The sequence below is a fragment of the Amblyraja radiata genome, chromosome 1 (genome assembly GCF_010909765.2).
Source record: "Amblyraja radiata isolate CabotCenter1 chromosome 1, sAmbRad1.1.pri, whole genome shotgun sequence".
NCBI lineage: Eukaryota > Metazoa > Chordata > Chondrichthyes > Rajiformes > Rajidae > Amblyraja > Amblyraja radiata.
In genome coordinates, this window is record NC_045956.1 from 69,670,569 (window position 1) to 69,690,966 (window position 20,398).

At 45.2% G+C, this 20,398-nt stretch overlaps 1 protein-coding gene and 1 long non-coding RNA gene across 3 annotated transcripts in view; both read left to right on the plus strand.

Moving 5' to 3' along the window:
• fras1 (Fraser extracellular matrix complex subunit 1) overlaps positions 1 to 20,398 on the plus strand; it is a 518,669-nt gene that overhangs the window by 123,694 nt on the left and 374,577 nt on the right. The window lies entirely within an intron of this gene.
• On the plus strand, positions 8,400 to 20,272 carry LOC116975150. The gene is made up of 3 exons (XR_004412549.1): positions 8,400 to 8,458; positions 11,127 to 11,129; positions 20,261 to 20,272. It is a non-coding gene; the product is annotated as an uncharacterized LOC116975150 (long non-coding RNA).

Sequence of the window (20,398 nt, forward strand, 5' to 3'; positions counted from 1 at the left end):
GAAGTATTGTTTATTCTTCTTCACGTTTAACTCGGCACGGATGACTGACACATTGAAATTCAGTTTTATGGGATTATAACATCAAGTTAAAATTCCATTTACTGTGCCTGAAGTACCTCCTCATCATTTGGCTGCGGAGAATATAAACCACTCTTTCCGGTCTCACCCTCTGACATCTAGATTATGAAGGGTATCGTCAACTAAAAACATCCTAGGCCTAGGGACGCAGAGATATAGGTTGTTAACATTGTGCTACGTCACTTCGCCGATAGGCACCAGCAACATCCCTGTCCTTGGTCAAACTCACGTACTAGTGGTTATGCCATAGCATTGAGTACAGCGCTACGGATCCAGTCATTGCTACACTGGATAGAATGATCATATCTGTGGGCTATAATAACATGTTTTGTTTATGATTAGTCAAGCAGAGTAGACCGGGACACAGACCAAACCAGATGTTGCATATACCATGGACCATGCACCAATATGTCAAGGTCCCTAAGAGCCTCGTAGACTCTGACTAGCAATATTGTTAGTTACATAAACCTCGTTAGAAGGAATCACTACAAATCTTCTCCAGAGGGTTAAATGGGTCTGGCATATACAGGAGTGTACATTGAAATTGAGTCCCACTCTACCAGGACCGCTATACCTCAGCAGCAGGCTTATGGACCACATCTTAGCGGCTGCAGGGTGGTCAACTATTAATCTGTACAAATATTCAGAATAAACCTATTGCCAGATCGGGGATATTTGCCAACTCTATGTTAGGTATGGTTCATACTTCCTCTAGGTTGAGGGAGGTTACGATTCCCACTATTGTTCATTAATGGCATCAACATGTCTATATCTATGTCATGTCTGAATGCTATATTAATGTTCGCTCATCATTGGCCCACTGATGCTGTGTATGACGCCTGGACTCGTTTCCACGGCATGAAATCACTGAGCTTTAAAATCTTCACGTAGTCACTCACGTGACTCCGAAGTAAAATAGTAAGATTAAACGAGAACTTACCAGTTCGAAGTTTGATCGTTATTTTATGAGGAGTACGTTGAGGGAATACGTGAAGAACCCCGCCAGGACGCATGCGTGTCATTCTTCAAAGCAGCGGTGTGAAATCACAGATAACTGTAATGACTAAACATAGTAAGATTAGAGAAGAAGATACCAGTTGAGTATATGATCAAGGGTGGGAGCGGAGGGCACGTATTCCCTCAACGTTACTCCTCATAAAATAACGATCAAACTTCGAACTGGTAAGTTCTCGTTTAATCTTACTATTTTACTTCGGAGTCACGTGAGTGACTACGTGAAGATTTCAAAGCTCTGTGATTTCATGCCGTGGAAACGAGTCCATGCATCACACCTGCCTTAATGACTGTGGGAGGAATTGTGTTAACATAATTTAGACATGAATCCGACATTGAAATCCATGATAAATTTATTAACACCAAATTATAGCCCCTATTTATGGGGTTAAATTATATTACAGAACTTAAAATAGTTTCTGCAAACGTTCCAGGTTTAATTACTAGTTTATGATAAAATAGTTGGAATGTTTTTTCCCTTGATCATCCCGCTGTCTTGAGGATTTGGTCCATTGGTACATCCAACTGCATAGCTGCCGATGTAGCTGCAGCCCTGGTGGAATGAGATTTAAAAATGTTAGTATCCACCCCAGCCTGTATTAGAACCTGTTTGGTCCTGTCTGGACCATCACTTTTTTGTGTGGTTGCTTGTGGCTGATTAGAAGTGCCATCTCATTGCCTCTGATGATTTTCGTGTTCTCCATATATAACAATAAATGTCTTTCACCTCCGCAACATCGCCAAAATCAGACCCTCTCTCACACCTCCCGCTGCTGAAAGACTCATCCATGCCTTCATCTCCTCCCGACTGGACTACTGTAACTCACTTCTCCTTGGCATCAGCTCCACCTACATCAACCGACTCTAACTGGTCCAGAACGCAGCCGCCGACTCATCACCCACACCAAATCCTGGCATCACATCACTCCAGTCCTCAAACAACTTCACTGGCTTCCCATCTCCCACCGGATCACCTACAAAATCCTGGTCCTCACCTACAAAGCCCTCCACCATCTGGCCCCCCATATCTCACTGACCTCCTCTCCCCCTACCAACCCTCACGGTCCCTCAGATCCACATCAGCCGGTCTCCTCTCCATCCACAAATCCAACCTCCGCAGTTTTGGGGAAAGAGCCTTCTCCAGGGCAGCTCCCAGGCTCTGGAACTCCCTCCCCCAACTGATCCGCAATTCCGTGTCCCTCACCATCTTCCAGTCCCGCCTCAAGACCCATCTCTTCACCTCTGCCTATCGTTAGCCCCACGTCCCCCTCCCTTTTCATCTGTGCTTGAATTGCCTCATATTGTGTTTTGAATTGAATTCTGTCTTTAATTTGTGTACTAGTCATGTCTCTACTATTTATTTCATTCCGCATACATGTTTTTCCTCTACTTGCTAAATTTTTGTAAGGTGGCCTTGAGACTCTTGAAAGGCGCCCATAAATAACCGTGCTGTAATATCAGCAAATACTTTTTTATTCAACATCCATTCGGTGTTTTCATTAAATTTGCGTGACCTGGTGTCTGCCACTAAATTTAGTTTACCTGGTAGGTAAGTAGCTGATATCCAAATATTTCTCTGGATGCACCATTGCCAAATTGTATTAGCCAGATTGTTACATGATGTCGATTTGTTTCCACCCATGTGGTTGATATATGCTACCACGGTGGTATTCTCAATCTGTAGTCTAACATGCTGGTGATATAACCCAGAACAATATGACTTTAGGCCATGGAATGCACCCAACATTTCCAGGTAGTTTATGCCCAGTGTTTGTAATGATGATGCCTCCTGTGCATTCCATCTACCTCCACAGCTGGAGATGGAATTGGTAGCACCCCAACCAAGTGCACTGGCATCAGTTTGTAGCACCATAGAAGGGTTGCTGATAATGATTGGATTGGAACAATGCCGAATGTTATCTTTCCACCATTTTAGTTCCATTATAGCTTCGATTGGTAGCTTCATTGGTCTGTCAAAATGACCAGCATTAATTTTGAGTGCTCGTATTTTTGCCCTCTGTAAATTTTGGTAATGTAAAGGTCCGAATTGTGTGGCTGGAAAAGCAGCCACCATTTTACCAATTACTTTTGCTACCAATCTGATGGATGGTTTACTGATGTCAATGAGGTTATTGCAAGCCTCTATTAAGTCTATAGCCTTTCCCTTTGGCAAAGTCACCGACATGTGAACTGAGTCAATGGTGACCCCAAATAATCCATTGTAGTGGAAGGCGTTAATTTAGATTTAACTGGATGGATAATAAACCCCAGTTTTCCAAATAATTGTTTTGTGGCTGTTACAGTGGCAGGTTTACTTCTTTTTGTAAATCCTTCGTGGAGGTTGAGGCGCCGGTGACTGGGTTTGTGGTCGGGTTGGTGTTGGAGGTTTGCGTATCTTCCAAAATGGCCGGTCTGGGCCATGGCCTAAAAAAGACCGATGTTCGGTGTACCGGACCTTTGAGCTTTCACCAGTTTGTCTTGTTCTACTGGTGGGTGCGTAAGGGTGCTGTTTATGGCCGTGGTAGGTTCTTGATGAAGTCGATTTTATGAGCCCCAGGGTTTTTGCCTCCTCATCGAGCTCCTTGACTTGCTTGGATAGGTTACCTCCAAATAGTAAAATTGGTGGTTTTGTGTTTCCAGGTTTGCACAGACCTGCGAATTTCGGGTTTAGAGCAGGTCGGATGGCACTCATCCTGATGCTGTTTATTTCATATTGTGTGTTGCAAAGCAGTGCCAGTGCATCCTGTTGATCCTGCGACATCTCCTTTTCATCTACTGTGCGGGCGAAAGCTGTTATTCCCGTTGTTAGGAGTTTTAGTACTTTTTGGAGTTTGATATCCATGCCTCTAACTCCTGCTTCAACATGTTTCCATATGCAATTATTTATAATGGGAACATTCAGGGATATACAGTTACCCGGTGCCAAGTGTCTTGCCGTGGTGTCCATCACAGCCTGTTCCTGTAGCTGCTTAAAGGACATATAATCTATACTGGCAGCTAGTTTCTGTTCCAGGTTTTGGCCAGTCTGGTCTGGCTGTATGAAGTTGGACACCATGTCCAGTAGATTTTCACGTTCCTGCACCCCTTGCACACTCGATTTCTGTTCTGCAAACCCCTCTTCAGGATCAGCCCAGAATTGACCCCCAGTACTCCCCTCTGACGAGGGAGATGCACTGTGCAGCCCGGAGCCTGTCACGTTGGAGCATCTGCTCCACAAGCCGCTCCATCCGGCTCTAGCGCTCACGGTCGCTGGCCGCTCGCGGCTGCTCGAAGTCGGACTCATCTGAGTCAACGACTTTGTTGGTTTTTTGTTTTGCCTTACCGCCCGGCCGCGGTGTAGATCTGGCCGGTGCGGGGGCGAAGTCGGGCACAGCTGTTCCCATTACGGGTGATTCATGTGCCGCTGGCCGCTGCTGGCTGCCCGCAACTCCGCGGTCCTCCCCCGCCAGCTTTGTCGCAGCCCTCGTTGTTTTCTTGGACTTGTCCATTGACTCCCCATCTGTAAAACAGTATGGGAACAACAAAAAAGACCGCAGAGTATCTCTTACCTGCAGGTTCCGGCTTTTAAACTTGCCGCTGCGGGAGAACGTCGTTCCACCCCGCCTGACTGTTTCGCAATGCGTGTAGCGATATGACACGCATGCATCCTGGCGGGGTTCTTCACGTAGTCACTCACGTGACTCCGAAGTAAAATAGTAAGATTAAACGAGAACTTACCAGTTTGAAGTTTATCTTTATTTTATGAGGAGTAACGTTGAGGGATTACGTGCCCTCCACGCCCACCCTCGATCATAAAGTTCAACTGGTATCCTATTTCTCTAATCTTACTATGTTCAGTTCATTTACTGTTATCTGTGATTTCACACCGCTGCTTTGAAGATTGACACGCATGCGTCCTGGCGGGTTCTTCACGTAATCCCTCAACATTACTCCTCATAAAATAAAGATCAAACTTCAAACTGGTAAGTTCTCGTTTAATCTTACTATTAAACACTCTTGCACTAAACATTATTCCCTTTATCCTGTACCTGTAGGTGGCATGATTGTAGGTGGCATGATTGTAATCATGTATAGTCTTTCCACTGACAGGATAGCACGCAACAAAAAAACTTTTCACTGTACCCACGTGACAATGAATAACATGAAAATAAAACAAACCAATGGTCAATGTAACTTGTACTAAGGAATTTACTTTTTCATGCCTGTGTTGCAGGAATCTATTTTCATGCCCTGGTTGTTAACAGGTATTTTTTTGTGTGTTTGGACCAGCTCCTGAGTCCTCTTGTGAATTATTTGCTAAATATAAATCAGACCGGAATTGTCGTGGGCTTTTCTCCACCTCGTTGGGAAGTCATGCATGGCAGCAGGACAGTGTCCTAGCAGGAAATGCAGAGAGTGGTTACCATATTAATGCAATCATGCACCTTGAATCTGTTTTCCTGAATAAACCATTTTGAAGTATTGAATTTTCACTTTAACACCACCTCCCCTTATTTCTAATAGCCCCAATCACCAACCAAGCTTATGCTGAGGAGCTGAGGCACATGGACCATATGGTTCAGAGGCAGCTGAAATGATCAATAATGTTTTATTATTAATGTTTAATGTTTTATGTGACATTCCTAACTGTCACTGTATGTCGTTGCCACTTGCGGGCAGAGCACCAAGGCAAAATTCCTTGTATGTGAATACTTGGCCAATAAACATTCATTCATTCAATCATTCATTCAATCATTCATTCATTCATTCATTCATTCATTCATTCATTCATTCATTCATTCATTCATTCATGCATTCAAATAAAAACATGAACTTAGCAGGTCAGGCAGCTTCTGCGGAAAGTGAAACAGAGTCAACGTTTCGGATTAATGATCTGTATGTTGAATGTTGGAAAAGCACAAAGGCGATGCGGTAATCAGGTGAAGACCAACAGAGGTTTAGTGACACAAGTGGTGCTGAGCACGGGCTGAGACAGGGTATGGATAGATGGCTTGTTTGTCATAGTTGAAGGTCTGAAAGAGACAAATGTGGACAATACTGGAGTTGTGAAATACAGAACACTGAAGTTGCTGGGAATCTGAAATATAAGAGGAAATTGGAAATCAGTCAGGTAGCATGTGTTGGGAGAAACATTGAATATTATAAGGTGAAGACCTTTCTTTGGAACTGGCTAGTTCTGACTTGCAACAAAGAGGTGCTGGATGTTGTTGTATTCAAAGGCTGTTACATACCAAGACAAACAATGAAACAAACAAAACAGCAACTGCTGGATGTACTCAATGAGTCAGACAGCATCTGTGCAAGGAAATGGACAGACAACTTTTGGGTTAGGACCCTTCTACAGATGAAGTACTGTTCTTTCAGCTTGCATTTGACTTCATTGAGGGTGAAAGAGGCAAAGGGTTTGAGAATTCAAATAAAGGCAACTGAAAACTCAAAGTCATACTTGTAGACTGAAACGAGTAATACTGCACAGTCATCACCCAATCTACATTTGGTTTCTTTAACGTAGACAAGACTCCGTGCATTTGGAGTATTGCGTACAGTTCTGGTCACATTACAAGAAAGATGTGGAATGTTTGGAGAGGATGCAGAGGTGGTTTACCAGAATGCTGCCTGGATTAGAGTGTAACATTATGAGAGGCACGGTTAGGGTCAGAACCCTTTTCCCAATGTTGAAATGTCCAACACTAGAGGGCATAGCTATAAGGTGAGAGGGGGAAAGTTTAATGGTATGTGCAGGGCAAGTTTTCTACACACAGAGTGGTGGGCGCCTGGAATAATTACCAGTGGTGGTGTTGGATGGCGATAGGATAGCGGGGTTTAAGAGGCTTTGAGATAGGCACATGGCAGTGCAGGGAATAGAAGGATGTAGATCAGGAACAAGCAGCTGAGATCAGTTTAACTTGGCATCACATTCGGCACAAACATTGTGGATGCTGAACTTGGCCATGATTGTGTTAGTGCATAATCTGGTGCCAGTTTCACTGACCAAGTGGAACTCATTTCCACTAACTGTGGAGGAAGAAATATGCTACATTGAGTATGATCAGTGACAAAACTCCTCTGACCAAATACCTACTGCCTTTTATTGTTAATATTCAGATGGCTAAGCAATTTCGGCATGCCTCCAATGTCTCTTGCCGATTTCTCCAGATGCACCATAGAAAGCATTCTATTCGGATGCATCACCGCTTGGTTTGGCAAATTCAATGGCGAAGAGATTGCAGAGAGCTGTGAATGCAGCTCAGTCCATCACACAAACAAGCCACTCCCATCCACTCCATCCATATTTCATGCGGCAACGGGTAAGCAGTCAACATAATCAAGGACCACTCACCCCCCAACCTGTCATTCTCTCTTCCCTCTCCCATCAGGCAGAAGATACAGAATGCCACTCAAGTAAAAAGTGGTTCTGAGAAAAAAAGCAACTTGCTTCAGCTAGTGTTGCCAGTAAGCTTTAGAATGTTCCTTTAGCAGAAACAATTCAACCACAAATATGATTTTAAAATAGTCGTAACAAAAATAACACTTGCACGAGTGCTGCAATGCATTGTCCAATGTGATGATGTTTCTCTCGTTCAATTATCAATCTGAAATCAGGCTGTTAAGTTTAATGAAGCATGCATATGTTAATTAATAATTAACTTACTAATATATGCGGAAAATTCTCAGCAATGCAGTTCTGGCTTCCAAATTGTTCTTTACAGATTTTTGCAGTGCATGTGATAGATAGTAAGAATGCACTTCCCACTCCAGTCTGCCCCAACTCTGGTGAAGAAACTGCAATCTGATCACTCGTTGGAGTGCAGTCTACTTTACTTCCAAGGTCTTGTTTAAATCCAGCCACAAACCAGAACAGAGAAAAGGACAGACAGAAGTATTCAACCCATGGCCCCAGCTGATCTTAATTTAACTGCATGCCCCTTCCAAAAAAAAAAAAAAAGGTGACGTCAGAATGCGAGGGTCTGAGCTATAGGGAGAGGTTCAGCAGGCAAGGACTGTTCCTTGGGGCATGGTAGTCTGAGGAGTGATATTATAGAGGTGTATAAAATTATGAGTGGAATAGATAGATGAATGCATAGTCTTTTATCCAGGGTAGGGGAATCAAGAACCAGTGGTTTAGGTGCTATGGGAAATATTTAATATTAGCCTCAGGGGGAACCTTTTCACTCAGATGGGTATATGGAACAAGCTGCCAGAGGATGTAGTTGGTGCAGACATTTGGACCGACTCGGGTTTGATCTTTACTATGGGTGCTGTCTGCACGGTATTTGTTCGTTATTCCCGTGACTGCGTGGGTTTCAAAATCGGAATCAGAATCCGAATAGTACTTTATTTCCTAAGTATGTACAACATACGAGGAGTTTCATTTGCCAAGTCAGTCATACAAATAAAAAGCAACAGAACACCCAAAACACATTTTAACATGAACATCCTACACATTCCTCACTGTGATGGAAGGCAAAATAAAGTTCAAGTCCCTTCCCTTTGTTCTCCGACAGTCGGGGACCTCGAGCCCTCCGTTGAAGGGGCGATCTTGACTCCCATATCCGGTGGCGTTCGGGCCCTCCGTGTCAAGGCGATCAGCTCCTGCATCGAGGGGTATGTCAGCTTCCCCGCGCCAGACGATCGAACCTCGCGTCGGGGCTGATCGAACCTTCCACGAGGCTGCGAGCTCTTGATGGTAAGTCCGCAGGCCGCGGTTGTAGCGATCCCAGGCAAGGGATCAGCTCCGATGTTAAGCCCACGCCCCGCAGTGGGGCTCACGACAGTCCGAGGAGGCTTCCAGCTCCATCGATGGTAGGCCGCAGAGTGACCGGAGAATGCGATCCAAAAATTAATCACATCTCCGGCAAGGTAAGAACCAGAAAAAAAGTTTCCCCCAATCCCCTCCCCCCTCCCCCCAAATAAGACAAACCGGAGAACATTAAAGCAAACCTTTAACAAACAATAAAAATTAATAAAATATGAAAAAACGAACAGACTGTCTGCGGTGGAGCCACCGTAGAGTGTCCCTGGTGGTAATATTGTTTTCTCTAGGTGCTCCAGTTTCCTACCACATCCCAAAGATGTGCAGGTTTGTAGGTTAACTGGCTTCAGTAAAATTGTAAGTACATTTGTAAGGTGGGTGTGGGGGGGGACAACACCGAGAACAAAGGGGGACCATGGGGACTAAATGGAATACTTTGTAACTTCATTCAAGTTGTCCCCTGTTTGTAGGATAAAACTAGTGTATGGGCGATCTTTGGTCGGTGTGGATTTGATGGGCCGAAGGGTTTGTTTCCACGCTGTATCTCTAAACATGTTCCTGATGTTGGAGGAGTCCAGAACCAGGGGCTAGTTTAAGAATAAGGGGTAAGCCATTTAGAACGTAGATGAGGAAATACCTTTTCACACAGAGAGTTGTGAGTCTGTGGAATTCTCTGCCTCAGAGGGCGGTGGAGGCCGGTTATCTGGATTGTTTCAAGAGAGAGTTAGATAGAGCTCTTAAAGATAGCGGAGTCAAGGGATATGGGGAGAAGGCACGAACAGGGTACTGATTGGGGATGATCAGCCATGATCACATTGAATGGCGGTGCTGGCTCGAAGGGCCAAATGGCCTACTCCTGCACCTACTCCTGCACCTATTGTCTATAAACTAAACTAATCAGTTACATTCCTCAGCTTTTATCTTTGTCTGGTGTCTTCCAACCAGTTCAGCTTGGTGGGAACATTAAATCATAACATCACTCAGCCTCAAGTTGAAGTTGTAGTTTGTCTGCCCCAACTTGGGCAGTGGGGTAGAACCGTGAATCTCTCATGTTGTGCTATTGTACTCTTGAGCCAGACAGAAATGTGAAGGCAGGGGAAAACTGCTAAAATACTAGGATAAAATAAATATTTATGCAACTACAACTTTTCTAGGTCAAATAAGAAATATGAACTCGATGAGAATGGATTTGATTTTGAGTTGGAAACACACCTACAAAAGCTTCACATTTCCCTGGAGTTTCGGCACAGTGTTGGTCTATATGGTACTTAAGTCTGTGAATGGGACTTGAACTCCCAACCTTCTCTGTCAAAACACTGCTGCTCAGCTACACTCAACAATAGCACGATAAGGGCTTTACATATTGGAGGATAGCGGTGTGTGGTCTTTCATTCAAAAACAAGGGTTATGATGACAGCCACGACTGGAATAGCAAATAGCTTATTGTGTTGAAGTGAATGTTGGCAAATCTGTTGGTCTAATGCAAGGAAGTAGGACTTGCATTTATATAAAATATTTCATAACCTCAAAGCCAGGAATGAGACTATCATAACATAAAAACTGCACATACAACCTCAGGCACAGACGAGCGGACAGCATCACCACAAACAGAACACGCTTTTTTAAGAGCTTCTTCCCTGCCACAGTGAGACTCTTGGCCAAAACAAAATGAACTGATGTCCTGACATATTATATTGTCTCCTGGGCCTGTGCAATTTACAATGCAATCGACACTTTTTATATAGGGTTTGTGTAATTTACAATGCTCTCACTTTCCCCTTTATATAGGGTTTTAGGCACTTTCTTTCTTTTTTTTTAGTTCTAGAGAAGTATATGTTTTTATAGATTATGTGTCTTTCTGTGTGTCTTTTTAACTTGACTTGACTTGACTCTCTGAACAACCGCACAAGAGTTCCTATGTGTGTAAGCACAAATGGCAAATAAAGTTTTTGACCTTTATCCAGTTAATTTTTGAACGTTTGTTTGCCAAGAGAGTTTTGGAAGAGATGACACAATGTAAAAGAACCTCAGATGCTGGAATTCTGATATCAAAGCAGAACATGCTGGGGATTTACAGCTGGGCAGGAAGCATTTATGGGGAGAGAAATACGGTTCACATTTCAGATCAATGACTCTCCATCAGAACACAATTCAAAGAGTGAAGAACAATTTTCACAATCCGTCCTCTCCCCATTGGCTTCGGATGAAGAGTAATTGACAGAAACATCAACTCTGATCCTTTCTTCAGACTCCACCTGAGCTGCTGTGAAGAGATGCACAGATTGTTGTTGAGGTTCATTCCTAAAAGCCACATAACACGGGACTCCATGCCTTGGCGACACTGAGCCACAAATGCTGCTGGTGGATCCTCAGCTTGGTTTAAGATTCTCTCCAGTCTGTCCATAACTTGCTGGTCTTCCTATGGAAGAAACTATTCATGAACAAATGTTGCAGATTGGATTTTGCAAGATGCAGAACTTTATGCCGAGGGACACACTGAAGCTTAGTGCAGCTGCTGCAAAAGCTGTTTGGCGAAAAGCTATTATTTATGGTTCTCCTGCCATTGCACACTGATGGTTTAAAATCCTTTGGATTGTTCGCTCCGTAATGCTTTTACAAGAAACAGTCTTATCTAAATACCTTATCTAAATACAGGACTGAAAGATAGAAAATATATATAATTACTAGACCAAGTGCAGACCCGTTGGATCTGTTCCCCCAACGTGCGGTTGTGGGGGGGGAGGCGGCATGCAGCGTCACACACACTAACTACCCCCCCGCACTCACACTAATTACCCCCCTTGATATATTAATATTATTAATTTGCTCCTTTTACCCCATAACCACCCTATCTACTGACGCATAGCCACCAACTTGCAGTCACATCTAGAGAGGGAGGGGGGGGGGCGGGGTTAGAGAGTGAGGGCAGAGAGAGAAGGGACAGAGACAGAGAGAGAGACAGAGACACAGAGAGGGGCAAGAGGGATAGGGGGTGGAGAGGAGGAGAAGAGGGAGGGTGGGTGAGGGGAGAAAGGTGGGGGAGGAGGGGAGGAGAGAGAGGGTGAGAGTGAGGGGGAGAGAGAGGGGGGTGAGGAGGAGAGGTGGGGAGCAGGGAGGGGAAGGGAGGAGGAGGGTGGAGGGAAGAGGGTAGTGGGTGTGGAGGGGAGGGGGTTTAGGGGAGGGTGGGGGAGGGGGGGGGAGGGGGGAGGGAGGGGGAGGGAGAGAGGCGAGGACAGAGAAGGGGGAGGACGAGGGGGAGGAGACGAGAGGGGGGAGGAGGAGGGAGGTGGGATGCTCAGAGGGGTGAGGGGAGGGGAGGAGAGGTGGGGAGCAGGGAGGAGAGGGAGGGAGCGTGGAGCGGAAGGGGGAGGTGGGTGTGGGAGGGAGGGAGGGGGGGAGGGACGGTGGGGGAGGGGATGGAGGGGAGGAGAGGGAGAAAAAGAGGGGAGGGAGAGAGAGAGAGGGGGGGAGGGGTGTAGAGGAGAGGAGAGGGGGGGAGGAGAGGGGGGGAGGAGAGGGGGGGGTGGAGAGGGGGGGAGGAGAGGGGGGAGGAGAGGGGGGAGGAGAGGGGGGGGGAGAGGAGAGGGAGGGGGGAAGAGGAGAGGGGAGAGAGGAGGGAGGAGGGGGGAGAGGAGGGGGGGGGTGAGGAGAGGGGGGGGGGTGATGGGGAGAGGGGGGGAGAGAGAGGAGGGGAGAGAGAAAGAGGAGGGGAGAGAGAGAGAGAAAGGGAGAGAGACGGGGGGAGAGAGAGAGAGAGAGGGATAGGGAGAGAGGAGGGGAGAGAGAGAGAGGGTGCCTTTTTACTTCAACCCAAACAACTATTTGCAGGCAGTGCTTTTTTCCCTCAAACTAACCATATTTTCATTTTCAAACCACATTATGGGTACTCACAGCTGTGGAGACATTTGTTCAGTGTTATTCAGAGCTCTGATTGAGGCACACCACTTGCAGAGACTGATTGAGGCACACCACTTGCAGAGACTGATTGAGGCACACCACTTCCTGGTTTTATAGTCCCTCCCCCCTGCCGCCAGCAGGGGCAGCAGAGAGAATGGGGAATTTTGTAAAAATATTAATATCTCTGTCATTTTTCATTGACGGGAAAAATCCTCGGCACACATGCGGCGGAGGGGGGCTCTGAGCGAGGTGGCCAAAAATGACGGCCGTAGGTGGCGGCGTTCTCTCGGAAATCGCAGCACAGATGGCCAAAAGCGGTCAAGGACAGAGATTTAGTAATATAGATAGATATGTACAGGAAAACTGATATCAATGGATCTAAATGGCATGTACTAAAATTGGCACAGAATATTTTGTATTATATGCATTTGGAGTTTTTATGAAGAGACTATTTCACGGCTTAGAAGGACTGCAATAATATAGGAAATTCAAATTTAGTCTTAAGCTTTGGTAGTTATGCGAATGTGATGGATCTGGTAATCCATTTCCTGGTGATACCAATCAGGAATACCCAGAGTTTGAAGTTATCTAACTTGTAGGGCAGCTAAACTATAATCGTCTATGTGGCTCTTCTATTTGAGGTGTTGCACAGGAAGAAGTGGGGAGGTTTCATGGAAGGCTGCAGGTCAGTGTGCAATCACGGACATATGTTGGGATGTTGCATCAAGGATACGATTATAATCTGCTGTGACGGGCCTTCATGGTTCAAATAGTCAGCATGTTTCATGAGAACAGTTGGCGGGAAAGTCCGCAGATACAGTCTCAGTATCTAAAAATGTTTTTAAAGGCAGCACAACTGGGAGAGTTGCTGCCTCATTGCATGAGACCAGGGTTCGATCCTGACATAGTGTGCTGTGTAATGTTAGCACGTTATCTCTGTGACTGCATGGATTTTCTCTGGGTGTTCCTGTTTCCTCCCACCTCCCAAAGATGTAGAGGTTTGTAGGTTAATCAGCCTCTGTGAATTGCCCCGAGTGTGCATTAGGCTGCCATAGCTTTGTCATAAACCCTGCAACACCCTCACTCAGCTGCAGATTTCAGCCTAATTGTGTTTATTTTTTGTAGACAAGAAAACAGGTTGACAATCTGTTATTTTCACAATCAGTATATCCTTTCCTAGTGATCAAACCTTCATGCTTTTGGAGATGCATGAAAGTGCAAAAGAGTCCCGTCCCGAAACATCGCCTGTCCATTTCCTCCACAGATGATGCCTGACCTGCTGAGTTTGTCCAATACTTTGTCTTTTGGTGTGTCTTTCTAATGCTTTCACAGGCACAGTCTTGTGTGCTACTCTTCTCTAGATGTGGGACTAAATAGATAGAAAATGTATAAAAGCTGGATAATATTAGTTGTGGTATTTATAATTCACATGTCATCCTGAATTTGGCAGTTCTACCAAGCCACCTGTTAGCATAATTCTATGGAGCAACTTTTAATACCTTAGTGTTTTGGGGTTTTGATGTCATTTGATTTTGTTCCAAGTACTTTAATTTGGTGAATAAAGTGGCTCGGAGTTCAAGCTGAAAGGATCATTGTTTACCTGCCAAGAATAGGTGGTATTGTGCCAGGGATGACACCTGTATCTGTGCCAGCGATGTAATTGCTCCCATTTCTGTGTGAGGTTTTAACAAAGCCAGTGTGGAATCCTATAAAGATTGCATGATGCCTTGATCCTTCAGCAGACTTCTAGCACGAGCTGCTTTGAACAAAACCCAATAACATGTCAGGTTGTCGCTGGAAGCTTATAGCACTAATCATGACCCCCCCCCCCCCCCCCCGTCCACCATCCCCAACCACCTCTCCATATTGTGTAGGAAGGGACTGTAAATGCTGGTTTACAGTAACTTAGCGGGTCAGGCAGCATCTCTGGAGAGAAGGAATAGGTGACATTTCGGCTCGAGACCCTTTTTCAGACTCACCTCTCCATATTGTTAGACCAGATTGGAGAAGATGTACATGTCATTGCAATCTATTATGTCCGTCCTGAGCTGAAGCATTATTACATTGGCACAAGGGATATTCTTTGTGGTCTGGCATTGCAGTGGTATTAACTAATGCAGAACACTACTGTAACAACAGTGGATCCAGATTCCAATATGTGCAGCTTCGGATCCAAACTGCACAGGGAGATTTACTGGAAAGAGAAACAGAATTAGGAGGACTTTGGTCCCAAGATGTAAACTCAAAAAGGCAGCCAGCATAATTAGAGACCCACACCATCCTGGCCACACACTCATTTCACCACTGCCATCGGGAAGAAGGTACAGGAGCCTGAAAACTGTAACGTCCAGGTTCAGGCTATTAAACACTACAACCTCAAATAAGCTGTGAACTCCAATAGACTATTATTATTATTACATTATTGTTTGTTTTTTGAGATAGATTCACAGGCGGCGCGACCAACGTTTGCAGCGGCCTCTGCAGTCCGTCTGTCTTTTTTTAAAATTTTTGTCCCGTTGAGTGTATAGTTTGTAGTAGTTTATTTATTGTTTTTAACTGTGTATATGTGGGGGGCGGGGTGGGGGAAACTTTTAAATCTCTTCCCTGCACTGGGGACCCGACCTTTTTTCTGTCGGGTCTCCGTTGTCGTTGGGGCCTAGCACCGTGGTGCGGCCTCCAACTGGAACGACCTGGGGGCTCCAGTCGTGGAGCCTGCGGACTACTCACCATCGTGGAGCTGGCCGGCTTCGGAGCATGGAGAGCTGTGTTGGCTCGCGGCTGCGACCCGACTCCGGAGCTTCGGAGGCTCCAGCCGCAGGCCCTGTGGACGGTAACATCGGGAGCTCGCGGGTCCCTGGTGGGAGACCGCTTTTCGGAGCTCCTGCAACGGCAACTTCTCCCGCCCGAATTGCAGGGTTGAAAATGACCCGGAGGGGGGCCTTACATCGCCCACCACGGCTTTAACGGCCGCGGGACTTGCCATCGCCCGCCGGGGGCTCCAACATCAAGACCCGGAGCAGGGCCTTACATCGCCCGGAGCGGCCTTAACGGCCGCAGGACTTACCATCGCCCGCAGCGGGCTTTGACATCGGGAGAAGAATGGAGAGCAGGGGAGAGACAAGACTTTGTCTTCCATCACAGTGAGGAGGAGATTCACTGTGATGGATGTTTGTGTAAATTGTGTTGTTGTGTGTCTTGATTCTTTTCTTGTTGTATGACTGCAGAAAACAAATTTCGTTTGAACTTTATTTGAGGTTCAAATGACAATAAACGGTATTGTAATTGTAATATTGTAATTGTAATATGTGTGTATGTGTATCTATCTATATAATATTAATACTCTGTGGCTGCTGGCTGGCTGTGTTTCTGCCTGACTTGCCAGACACACAGACAGTTTTATATGTATACTAGACCAAGTGCAGACCCGTTGGGTCTGCTCCCCCAACGCAGCCGTTCCCTACCCGTAGCCCCAACGCAGCCGTTCCCTACCCGTAGCCCCAACGCAGCCGTTCCCTACCCGTAGCCAGCATGTGGGTGCCAGCCTTTGATTCGTTGCTACGCCAACACCAGACACACAAACGGCCAGATTTTTTCCATTTCGGTAGAGATTTCACTTTTCATTCCAAGTATCCACTCCTCTTTAAATTTCGTCGTGTTTATGTACACATTTTTAATAAAACCTTCTCCCCCCCCACACTCACTAATTTTGTCGCCTCCTGCGGGCCAGCGACCATAACGGTTGCTGGCGCCCGCATCTCGCCTCAAAGACGCCATTTAAAAACAGCCGCACTGCTGACTCCTGAACGGCTTGAGTTGGAGGACGACGTCTCCCGTGGGGGCTACGGGTAGGGAATGGCTGCGTTGGGGGAGCAGACCCAACGGGTCTGCACTTGGTCTAGTATACATATAAAACTGTCTGTGTGTCTGGCTGTGTGTGTTTCTGACTTGTGGCTGCCAGCCTTTGATTCGTTGCCGCGACAACACCCGACCTACAAACGCCCTGATTTTTTCCATTTCGGTTGAGATTTCACTTTTCATTCCAAGTATCCACTCCTCATTAAATTTTGTCGTGTTTATGTACACATTTTTAATCAAATCCTTCTCCCACCCCCCCCCCCCCCCCCCCCCCATCCCACACACACTCATTTTGTTGCCTCCTGCTGGCCAGCGACCATAATGGCTGCTGGCGCCCGCATCTCGCCTCAAAGACGCCATTTAAAAACAGCCGCACTGCTGATTCCTTAGCCGCTTGAGTTGGAGGACCACATCTCCCGTGGGGGCTACGGGTAGGGAACGGCTGCGTTGGGGGAGCAGACCTAACGGGTCTGCACTTGGTCTAGTGTATATATATATATATGTATATGTATACATATATATATATATAAATTTATATATATGTGAGTACTTGTGAGTATATATACACACTGCACGTTTTTTCTCTCGTTTATCATATTGTTTACAGTGTACTATGTTTACATATTCTATTGTGCTGCAGCTAGTAAGAATTTCATTGTTCTATCTGGGACACATGACAGTAAAACACTCTTGACTCTTGAAACTTGGTTTCCCTTTGCAAGATGCTGCCTGCTTTGCAGAATATCTCTCGCACTTTGTATTTCAAATTTCTAACGCCTGCAGTTTAGTTTGATTTTCATTCAGCAAGATTTACTGTCGGTGAATGACAGTTGAGACCAAAATGCCCCGAAGTGTTGTATTTATGACAAATAATCTGTTGGGTTGAGATGGAAAAGTTCAATTAATCCAGAGGAAATTGAATACTTTCCCATTCTTCAAACATCTCCTGACACTTTTGCCATTCGCTTATATAAAATATATTAGCCACCAGCACTTTTCTACTCCCCTCCTGTCACACTGAACTGTGTCTGCATAAAATGGCATACAGCCTGGTAGTGCACTGACTCCAACACAATTGTTACTCTTCAAAGTGAGCCTGAACACTGAGTGGAGATGCAAGGAACTGCAGATGCTGGACGCTTGAGCAAAGCACAATGTGCACAGTGGCACAGCAGTAGAGTTGCTGCCTTATAGCGAATGCAGCGCTGGAGGTCCGGGTTCGATCCTGACTATGGGTGCCGTCTGTACGGAGTTGTACGTTCTCCCCGTGACCTGCGTGGGTTTTCACCGAGATCTTCGGTTTCCTCTCACACTCCAAAGATACACAGGTTTGTAGGTTAATTGGCTTGGTAAATGTAAAAATTATCCCTTGCAGGTGTAGGATAGTGTTAATGTGCGGGGATCGCTGGTGGGCCGAAGGGCCTGTTTCCGTGCTGTATCTTTAAACTAAAACTAAACTAAACTCAGCAGGTCAGGCAACATTTGAGGAGGGAATGCACAGGTGATGTCTTGGTTTGGGAGCCTTCTTTTGACACCATCTCATATGTATGCTGTCATGAACAAGGAATTGCAGATGCTGGTTTTATACATAAGATAGACACAAAGTTATGGAATAACTCAGCGGGTCAGGCTGCTACTCTGGAGGCAAAGGATAGGTGATGTTTTGAGTCAGGATTCATCTTGAGCATCTCCTTTGCTGCCTGTTCGCTGACTTTCTAACACTAAATGTTTGCAGGATATTTGCATCAGGTATGATTCTGCACACCTTCAACAACTGTAGCTGTATGCTTGCGGGGAGTTATTAGGTAACGATCATGAGTGAGAATTTTGGTCGATTTTTGGTTTTCTCCTTATTGATGATGAGGACTGTTGCCACGTTTCTGTTGCTGTCACGGCTAAGAGGTTGTGCATCTCTCCAGTTCCTGACTGAGTCATGCTTCATGGCAACACCTATTGGAGATTTAGGAGTCCAGGTGAGCATGATGAATTTCATTGGAACGCAGGAGATTTCAGATCTGGAATTTTTAGCAAAATGCAAACTGATGGAGGAACTGGATGGATCATGCAACATCTGTGGAAGGAAATGGACAGTGACCATTTTGAGTTTGGACACTTCCGCTGACAGCGTTGCACATGTTGCCTGTTGAGTTCCTCCAGCAGTTTCTTTGATAACTTAGCTCATAGCCCTTTTTTCTCAACTATTTTCATAGAACCTATTCTCTCCCATGTGCCCATCAACTCTACCATCCTCCGGCCACCCACGGCAAATCACAGTGGTCAATTAGTGGGTACTTTAGTAAAGTTGGGGAAAACAGGAACATTCAGAGGAAACCCATCTGGTCACGGAGAATATGTAAACACCACATAGACTGCACTCAAGATCAGAACACAACCTGGGCTGCCGGAGTCATTATGCTTCAAACTTACTGTTGATTACCCTTGATCAGCTTTACAACTCTTAATAAATTCATACGTTTTGCAGGTGCTAACTGATTTGCTGTAAGTTTCAGTTCCTGTTTTATAACAGGCACCAAAAGGTAGTGTCATTGCAATAATTCAATCACATTTGGTGATAACATCTGGGCCCATGGAATTAATTAACCACAATAAGTATTGCCTTGACTCATCAGTGGCATTCCTGCTTGAGGAGGATTATGGCTCAGTGCAGCATTCAGTATTGGATAGGTATGGTGTCATAGATTAACACAGCATGGAAACGGGCCCTTCAGCCCAACTCATTCACGCCAACCAAAGTGCCCCATCTAAGCTAGTCCCATTTGCCTGCATTTGGCTCATGTTCTTCCAAAACTTTCCTATCTTTCACAGTTAGGCTTATGACCCAAATCTCGCTTGCACGGAGAATACCCTTCCATATTTCTGGCCCCATAAATTCAAGTCCTGTTCCATCACGTAGAATATAATTCAGCACAAGGGAGGGTTACCTTTTTGGAGCAAGTCTTCAGGTAAGCTACCTGAATCTGCTTTCAAGGTGCGATTGGTTTTCTGGCATAATTTCAAGAAAGGCACAACATAACACGTTATAAACACTTGGCAGGAGAAGCAGCATCTCTGGAGAGGGAGGATAATTTATCTAAAAATTGACTCTATATCTCTTCCTTTGGATGAGGCTTGACCTGCTGACTGTCATAGCATTTTGTTTCAGATTTGCAGCAACTGCGTTTTTTTTTAAATTTCCACAAACATCTTTCTTGATGTATTGAATATCAGTCATTCCTCAAACATAACCAACTCAGTGGTGACCCTTTCTCCATGATGGCTGTCTCTCACTGCCGATCCAATATGTTCTGAAATTAAGATTTTACCGTGAATCGTACAGATTATTGTGTAATTAACTGGGACTAATGAGTCTGTATGCCATTAATTACCCAATGTAGCTGTCGGCTCATATCAGCAGGGGAGTCAATGGGCAGACATTGTGTGCCTGGCAGCTGCTGCTGACACACAAAACTAAATAAAGCCCACTATATCTGGGAGCGATTACTTGGTTTTAATCTATTTCACAGCCATTACTGCCTGGAATCTATCTTACAGGTTGACACAAGCGAATCCCTTGAGCTTTATTCTGCCATGGAAGACTTTTGATTGATTTGATAGGATTATCGTTTTGTAGTCATTGCTAGGAAACTAATGTTTTGTAAAGAGATTGAATGCGTGTATTGTTGGAAATGTGCACCCTCTGTTAAAAGCTGAGCATTAGCAAGATTGAAGTAAAAAAATTGTCTCAATCATTGTTTTTCACTTAAATAGTAATTTCCCTCCTGATAGAAATGGAAATATTTC